The following is a 10,000-nucleotide window of genomic DNA, read 5'->3' as shown; positions in this document are numbered from 1 at the left end:
GTGCTTAAAGCTAGTGAGGGAGGTAAGTGTTTCCAGTTTCAGTGCTTTTTGTAGTTCGTTCCAGTCATTGGCAGCAGAGAACTGGAAGGAGAGGCGGCCAAAGAAAGAATTGGTTTTGGGGGTGACTAGAGAGATATACCTGCTGGAGCGTGTGCTACAGGTGGGAGATGCTATGGTGACCAGCGAGCTGAGATAAGGGGGGACTTTACCTAGCAGGGTCTTGTAGATGACATGGAGCCAGTGGGTTTGGCGACGAGAATGAAGCGAGGGCCAGCCAACGAGAGCGTACAGGTCGCAATGGTGGGTAGTATATGGGGCTTTGGTGACAAAACGGATTGCACTGTGATAGACTGCATCCAATTTGTTGAGTAGGGTATTGGAGGCTATTTTGTAAATGACATCGCCAAAGTCGAGGATTGGTAGGATGGTCAGTTTTACAAGGGTATGTTTGGCAGCATGAGTGAAGGATGCTTTGTTGCGAAATAGGAAGGCAATTCTAGATTTAACTTAGGATTGGAGATATTTGATATGGGTCTGGAAGGAGAGTTTACAGTCTAACCAGACACCCAGGTATTTGTAGTTGTCCACGTATTCTAAGTCAGAGCCGTACAGAGTAGTGATGTTGGACAGGCGGGCAGGTGCAGGTAGCGATCGGTTGAAGAGCATGCATTTAGTTTTACTTGTATTTAAGAGCAATTGGAGGCCACGGAAGGAGAGTTGTGTGGCATTGAAGCTTGCCTGGAGGGTTGTTAACACAGTGTCCAAAGAAGGGCCAGAAGTATACGAAATGGTGTCGTCTGCGTAGAGGTGGATCAGAGACTCACCAGCAGCAAGAGCGACCTCATTGATGTATACAGAGAAGAGAGTCGATCCAAGAATTGAACCCTGTGGCACCCCCATAGAGACTGCCAGAGGTCCGGACAGCAGAGAGAGACAACACAACACTACATAAAGAGAGACACCACAACAGTACATAAAGAGACACCACAACACTACATAAAGAGAGACAACAAAACACTACATAAAGAGAGACAACACAACTCAACACTACATAAAGAGAGACAACAAAACACTACATAAAGAGAGACAACACTACATAAAGAGAGATGACACAACACTACATAAAGAGAGACAACACAACACTACATAATGAGAGACACCACAACACTACATAAAGAGAGACCACACTACACAACATAGAGAGAGACAACACAACCCTACATAAAGAGAGAACACTCAACACTACATAAAGGGAGACAACACAACACTACATAAAGAGAGACAACACAACACTACATAAAGAGAGACAACACAACACTACATAAAGAGAGACAACTCAACACTACATAAAGAGAGACAACACAACACTACATAAAGAGAGACGACACTACACAACATAGAGAGAGACAACACAACCCTACATAAAGAGAGACAACTCAACACTACATAAAGAGAGACAACACAACACTACATAAAGAGAGACCACACTACACAACATAGAGAGAGACAACACAACACTACATAAAGAGAGACAACTCAACACTACATAAAGAGAGACAACACAACACTACATAATGAGAGACACCACAACACTACATAAAGAGAGACAACACTACATAAAGAGAGACAACACAACACTACATAAAGAGAGACAACACAACATAAAGAAAGACAACACAACACTACATAAAGAGAGACACTAAAACACTACAACACTACGTAAAGAAAGACAACACAACACTACATAAAGAGAGACAACACAACACTACATAAAGAGAGACAACACAACACTACATAAAGAGAGACACCACAACACTACATAAAGAGAGACACCACAACACTACATAGACAGAGACAACACAACACTACATAGAGAGAGACACCACAACACTACATAAAGAGAGAAAACACAACACTACATAAAGAGAGACAACACAACACTACATAAAGAGAGACACTAAAACACTACATAGACAACACAACACTACATAAAGAGAGACAACACAACACTACATAGACAGAGACAACACAACACTACATAGAGAGAGACACCACAACACTACATAAAGAGAGACAACTCAACACTGCATAAAGAGAGACAACACAACACTACATAAAGAGAGACAACTCAATACTACATAAGGAGAGACACTACAACACTACATAAAGAGAGACACTACATAAAGAGAGACACCACAACACTACATAAAGAGAGACACCACAACACTACATGAAGAGAGACAACACAATACTACATAAATAGAGACAACACAACACTACATAAAGAGAGACAACACTACACTACATAAAGAGAGACAACACTACACTACATAAAGAGAGACACCACAACACTACATAAGAGACAACACAACACTACATAAAGAGAGACAACACTACACTACATAAAGAGAAACAACACAACACTACATAAAGAGAGACCTGAGACATCAACATAGCAAGGCAGAAACACATAACAACACAACATGACAACAACAGCATGGTAGCAACACAACATGACAACAACAGCATGGTAGCAACACAACATGACAACAACAGCATGGTAGCAACACAACATGACAACAACAGCATGGTTGCAACACAACATGACAACAACAGCATGGTTGCAACACAACATGACAACAACAGCATGGTAGCAACACAACATGACAACAACAGCATGGTAGAAACACAACATGACAACAACAGCATGGTAGCAACACAACATGACAACAACAGCATGGTAGCAACACAACATGACAACAACAGCATGGTAGCAACACAACATGACAACAACAGCATGGTAGCAACACAACATGACAACAACAGCATGGTAGCAACACAACATGACAACAACAGCATGGTAGCAACACAACATGACAACAACAGCATGGTTGCAACACAACATGACAACAACAGCATGGTTGCAACACAACATGACAACAACAGCATGGTAGCAACACAACATGACAACAACAGCATGGTAGCAACACAACATGACAACAACAGCATGGTAGCAACACAACATGACAACAACAGCATGGTAGCAACACAACATGACAACAACAGCATGGTAGCAACACAACATGACAACAACAGCATGGTAGCAACACAACATGACAACAACAGCATGCTAGCAACAACATGACAACAACAGCATGGTAGCAACACAACATGACAACAACAGCATGGTAGCAACACAACATGACAACAACAGCATGGTAGCAACACAACATGACAACAACAGCATGGTAGCAACACAACATGACAACAACAGCATGGTAGCAACACAACATGACAACAACAGCATGGTAGCAACACAACATGACAACAACAGCATGGTTGCAACACAACATGACAACAACAGCATGGTAGCAACACAACATGACAACAACAGCATGGTAGCAACACAACATGACAACAACAGCACAAATGGCAAGAAGGTACTGTAGAGATATACATACTTTAAAACTTGATTTAACTATGCAAGTCAGTTAAAAGAACAAATTATTTTTTACAATGACGGCCTACCAAAAGGCCTTGTGGAGACGGGGGCCTGGGATTAAAATAAAAAAAAAAAAAAAAAATACAATATAGGACAAAAACACACATCACAACAAGAGACACAACACTACATAAAGAGATACCCAAGACAACAACATGGTAGCAGAACAAAACATGATACAAACATTGGCCACAGACAACAGCACAATGGGCAAGAAGGTAGAGACAACAATACATCACGCAAAGCAGCCACAACTGTCAGGAAGAGTGTCCATGATTGAGTCTTTGAATGAAGGGATAAAACTGTCCAGTTTGAGTGTTTGTTGCAGCTCGTTCCAGTTGCTGGCTGCAGTGAACAGAAAAGACGAGCGACGACCCAGGGATGTGTGTGCTTTGGGGACCTTTAACAGAATGTGACTGGCAGAACGGGGGTTGTATGTTGGAGGATGAGGGCTGCAGTAGGTTTCTCAGATAGAGGGGTATGAGGTCTAAGAGGGTTTTATAAATAAGCATCAACCAGTGGGTCTTGCGATGGGTATACAGAGATGACCAGTTTACAGAGGAGTAGAGAGTCCTGCGAAAGTATTCAACCCCTCTTGGCATTTTTCCTATTTTGTTGCCTTACAACCTGGAATTAAAATAGATTTTGGGGGGGCTTGTATCATTTGATCATTTGATTTACACAACATGCCTACCCCCCCCTCCAAGTCAATACTTTGTAGAGCAACCTTTTTGCTGCAATTACAGCTGCAAGTCTCTTGTATGTCTCCATAAGCTTGGCACATCTAGCCACTGGGATTTTTGGCCATTCTTCAAGGCAAAATTGCTCCGGCTCCTTCAAGTTGGATGGGTTCCGCTGGTGTACAGAAATCTGTAAGTCATACCACAGATTCGCAAACAGATTCTCAATTGGATTGAGGTCTGGGCTTTGACTAGGCCATTCCAAGACATTTAAATGTTTCCCATTTAAACCACCTGAGTGTTGCTTTAGCAGTATGTTTAGAGTTATTGTCCTGCTGGAAGGTGAACCTCCGTCCCAGCCTCAAATCTCTGGTAGACTTAAACAGGTTTCCCTCAAGGATTTCCCTGTATTTAGCGCCATCCATCATTCCTTCGATTCTGACCAGTTTCCCTACTGATACAAAACATCCCCACAGCATGATGCTGCCACCACCATGCTTCATGTTGTTCTCGGGGTGATGAGAGGTGTTGGGTTTGCGCCAGACATAGAATTTTCCTTGATGGCCAAAAAGATACATTTTAGTCTCTTCTAACCAGAGTACCTTCTTCCATATGTTTGGGGAATCTCCCACATGCCTTTTGGTGACCTCCAAAAGTGTTTGCTTATTTTTTTTTCTTTAAGCAATGTATTTTTTTTGGACACTCTTCCATAAAGCCCAGCTCTGTGGAGTGTACGGCTTAAAGTGGTCCTATGGACAGATACTCCAATCTCTGCTGTGGAGCTTTGCAGCTCCTTCAGGGTTATCTTTGGTCTCTTTGTTGCCTCTCTGATTAATGCCCTGCTTGCCTGGTCTGTGAGTGTTGTTGGGCGGCCCTCTCTTGGCAGGTTTGTTGTGGTGCCATATTCTTTCCATTTTTTAATAATGGATTTAGTTAATGGTGCTGCGTGGGATGTTCAAAAGTTTTGGATATTTTTTTATAACCCAATCCTGATCTGTCCTTCTCCACAACTTTGTCCCTGACCCGTTTGGAGAGCTCCTTGGTCTTCATGGTGCCCCTTGCATAGTGGTGTTGCAGACTCTGGGGCCTTTCAGAACAGGTGTACATATACTGAGTCATGTGACAGATCATGTGACACTTAGATTGCACACAGGTGGACTTTATTTAACTAATTATGTGACATCTGAAGGTAATTGGTTTCACCAGATCTTATTTAGGGGCTTCATAGCAAAGGGGGTGAATACAAATACACACACCACTTTTCCGTTCTTTATTTTTTTGATTTTTTTTTAAACAAGTTACTTTTAAAAATTTCACATCACAAATTTGTACTATTTTATGTCCATTACATGAAATCCCAATAAAAATCAATTTAAATTCCAGGTTGTAATGCAACAAAATAGGGAAAACGCCAAGGGGGATGAATACTTTTGCAAGGCACTGTATAAGGAGTATTGTTGGCAAATCTGATGGCCGAATGGTAAAGAACATCTAGCCGCTCGAGAGCACCCCTACCTGTCGATCTATAAATTACGTCTCCGTAATCTAGCATGTGTAGGATGGTCATCTGAATCAGGGTTAGGGTTAAAGAAAAAAACCCTCAGAGGTAGTAATCACACCTGAGGGGAGATGGGCATTCTTCTTACCAAACCACATAACCTTTGTTTTGGAGGTGTTCAGAAAAACGTTAAGGTTAGAGAAAGCTTGTTGGACACTAAGAAAGCTTTGTTGTAGAGCATTTTACACAAAATCTGTGGAGGGACCAGCTGAGTATAAGACTGTATCATCTGCATTTAAATGGATGAGAGAGCTTCCTATTGCCTGAGCTATGTTGTTGATGTAAATTTAGAAGAGCGTGGGGCCTAGGATCGAGCATTGGGGTACTCCCAAGTGGCTAAAACAGCAGATGTTCTGACTTTATACACTGCACTCTTTTGAGAGAGGGATTTTGCAATCCAGGCCAAAGACCCTTCAGAGACACCCAATACTCCTTAGCCTCCCCACAAGAATGAAATGGTCTACCATATCAAAAGCTTTGGCCAAGTCAACACAAATAGCAGCACAACATTGCTTAGAATAAAGTGCAATAGTGACATCATTGAGGACCTTTAAGGTTGCAGTGACACATAACCTGAGTGGAAACCAGATTGCATACCAGAGAAAATACTATAGACATCAAGAATGTCAGTGAAGACACTTGCCAGTTGGTCAGTGCATGCTCGCAGTACACGTCCTGGTAATCCGTCTGGCCCCGTGGCCTTGTGACCTGTTTAAAGGTCTCACTCACATCGGCTGAGGAGAGCATAATCACACAGTCTTCAGGAACAGCTGGTGCTGTCATGCATGTTTCAGTGTTTGCCTCGAAGCGAGCATAAAAATAGTTTAGTTTGTCTGATAGGCTCGTGTCACTGGGCAGCTCTCGGCTGTGCTTCCCTTTTATAGTCTGTAATGGTTTGCAAGCCCTGCCACATCACATATTCCAGTCTGTGCAAAACAGTCCTGTAGCTTAGCATCTGCTTCCTCTGACCACGTTTTAATTGATCGAGTCACTGGTGCTTCCTGCTTGAATTTTTGCTTATAAGCGGGAATCAGGAGAATATAATTATAGTCAGATTTGCCAAATGGAGGCCTCAAACGCATTAGCATAACGCAACGGACATAAATACCCCTAGAAACTTTTCCTATTCATGAAAGTCGCAAATGAAATGAAATAAATATATTCAAACATAAGCTTAGCCTTTTGTTAACAACACTGTCATCTCAGATTTTCAAAATATTAGTTACAGCCAACGCCAGACAAGCATTTGTGTACGTTTATCATGGCATAATGCTATGCTAGGATCTGCTGGCAGCAGGCAACATTTTCAAGAAAATAAGAAAAGCAGCGAAATTAAATAATTTACCTTTGAAGAACTTCAGATGCTTTCACTCAGGAGACTCCCAGTTAGATAGCAAATGTTCCTTTTTTCCAAAAATATTATTTTTGTAGGCAAAATAGCTCCCGTTTCTTCATCATGCATGGCTGAGAAATCGACCGGAAAACGCCAAACGTTTTTCAAAATTTGCTCCATAATAGCGACAGAAACACAGCAAACGTTGTTTAGGATCCATCCTCAAGGTGTTTTTAACATATATATTCGATAATATATCCATCGAGGCAATTGGTTTCTCATAAGAAGCGATTGGAAAAATGGCTACCTCAGTATTTTATGCAAGGTTTTCTGCGGGAGACACCATGTGTCACCACATGCTATATATGGTCCCTTACAGCCATTCTTCAATGGAAATGCCTAAAAAGACGTCACAATGCTGTAGACACCTTGGGGAATACGTGGAAAACGTAAGCTCATTCGTAGCTCATTCACAGCCATATAAGGAGTCATTGGCATGAGGCGGTTTTAAAAAATGCGGCACTTCCTGGTTGGATTTTTATCTGAGTTTCGCCTGTAACATCAGTTCTGAGGCACTCACAGACAATATCTTTGCAGTTTTGGAAACGTCAGAGTGTCTTCTTTCCAAATCTGTCAATTATATGCATCTTTTCGAGCATCTTTTCGTGACAAAATATCTATCTAAACGGGAACGTTTTGCATCCAAAAATTAAAAATAGCTCCCCCTAAATCCAAGAGGTTAAGAACAAATACTTATTTACAATGATGGCCTAGGAACAGTGGGTTAACTGCCTGTTCAGGGGTAGAACGTCATATTTTTACCTTCAGCTCGGATTCGATCATTCAACCTTTCTCAACTTGCAACGTTTGGTTCCTAGTCCAACGCTCTAATCACTAGGCCACCTGCCGCCCCGTTGGTAGTTTAATCTTCCACGTAGGTCCTCTATTTATTTTCCAGAATGGAAATAAGTGGGGGTTTATTATTATTATTTATTCGATTACCTACGAATTCTCAAAATGCCGCCTGCCCTTTGGCCCCTTTTTCTCCGCCTTCTCTTCACGCAAATCACGGGGATTTGGGCCTGTTCCCGGGAAAGCAGTATATCATTCACCTCGGGCTCATCGGACTCGTGGTGAGTAATCGTAGTCCTGATGTTATTTTCGGTCATAGCGGCAACATTATGTGCAAAATAAGTTAAAATAAGTTAAAAAGTAAGTTGCAAATAACACAAAGAAACTAACAAAAAAACACAAATTGAACAAATAAAACGTCAGCCTTGTTCTCCGTTTCACGGTTCACGTCAGTAAAAACGACGTTATAAACATTAAGGGACAGCTGTGAGGAGGAGGGTTTATTCTCCAGGTCAGTAAAAACGATGTTATAAACATTAAGGAACAGCTGTGAGGAGGAGGGTTTATTCACCAGGTCAGTAAAAACAACGTTATAAACATTAAGGGGCAGCTGTGAGGAGGAGTGTTTATTCTCCAGGTCAGTAAAAACGACGTTATAAACATTAAGGGAGGAGGAGGGTTTATTGTTCTCCGTTTCACGGTTCACGTCAGTAAAAACGACGTTATAAACATTAAGGGACAGCTGTGAGGAGCAGGGTTTATTCTCCAGGTCAGTAAAAACAACGTTATAAACATTAAGGGACAGCTGTGAGGAGGAGGGTTTATTCTCCAGGTCAGTAAAAACAATGTTATAAACATTAAGGGACAGCTGTGAGGGTCTTTAACCGTTTTCCAGAACTTCTTGGGGTTCGACCCACAGAGAGAGAACTGCTCCTTAAAGTAACTAACTTTGGCCTTCTGGATAGTCTCAGTGCACTTACAGTTCTGCCTGAACGAGCCTTTCACCAAATGAATATATCGATCAGGATTATTAGTCAAAATACTGGATCAGTTATAAAACCCATTGGAAAAGTCTGGGTCGTGGGGTTAGACAGGGATGCAGCTTAAGCCCCACCCTCTTCAACATATATATCAACGAACTGGCGCGGGCACCAGAAAAGTCTGCAGCACCCGGCCTCACCCTACTAGAATCCGAAGTCAAATGTCTGCTGTTTGCTGATGATCTGGTACTTCTGTCACCAACCAAGGAGGGCCTACAGCAGCACCTAGATCTTATGCACAGATTCTGTCAGACCTGGGCCCTGACAGTAAATCTCAGTAAGACCAAAATAATGGTGTTCCAAAAAAGGTCCAGTCACCAGGACCACAAATACAAATTCCATCTAGACACCGTTGCCCTGGAGCACACAAAAAACTATACATACCTTGGCCTAAACATCAGCGCCACAGGTAACTTCCACAAAGCTGTGAACGATCTGAGAGACAAGGCAAGAAGGGCATTCTATGCCATCAAAAGGAACATAAATTTCAACATACAGATTAGGATCTGACTAAAAATACTTGAATCAGTCATAGAACCCATTGCCCTTTATGGTTCTGAGGTCTGGGGTGCGCTCACCAACCAAGAATTCATAAAATGGGACAAACAGCAAATTGAGACTCTGCACGCAGAATACTGCAAATATATCCTACGTACACAAATAATGCATACAGAGCAAAATCCAGAAAAGAGCTGTTAAATTCTATAACCACCTAAAAGGAAGTGATTCCCAAACCTTCCATAACAAAGGCATCACCTACAGAGAGATGAACCTGGAGAAGAGTCCCCTAAGCAAGCTGGTCCTGGGGCTCTGTTCACAAACACAAACACACCCCATAGAGCCCCAGGACAGCAACATAATTAGACACAAACCAATCATAAGAAAACAAAAAGATAATTACTTGACACATTGGAAAGGATTTACAAAAAAACAGAGCAAAGTAGAATGCTATTTGGCCCTAAACAGAGAGTACACAGCGGCAGAATACCTGTCCACTGTGACTCATCCAAACGTAAGGAAAGCTTTGACTCTGTA

At 41.9% G+C, this 10,000-nt stretch overlaps 1 protein-coding gene across 1 annotated transcript in view; it reads right to left on the bottom strand.

The window, feature by feature from the left end:
* LOC135548997 (stromal membrane-associated protein 2-like) overlaps nucleotides 1-10,000 on the bottom strand; it is a 45,703-nt gene that overhangs the window by 6,082 nt on the left and 29,621 nt on the right. The window lies entirely within an intron of this gene.

The sequence above is a fragment of the Oncorhynchus masou genome, chromosome 12, assembly GCF_036934945.1.
Source record: "Oncorhynchus masou masou isolate Uvic2021 chromosome 12, UVic_Omas_1.1, whole genome shotgun sequence".
NCBI classification, from domain to species: Eukaryota; Metazoa; Chordata; class Actinopteri; order Salmoniformes; family Salmonidae; genus Oncorhynchus; species Oncorhynchus masou.
This window is presented reverse-complemented; position numbering and strand designations above follow the sequence as displayed.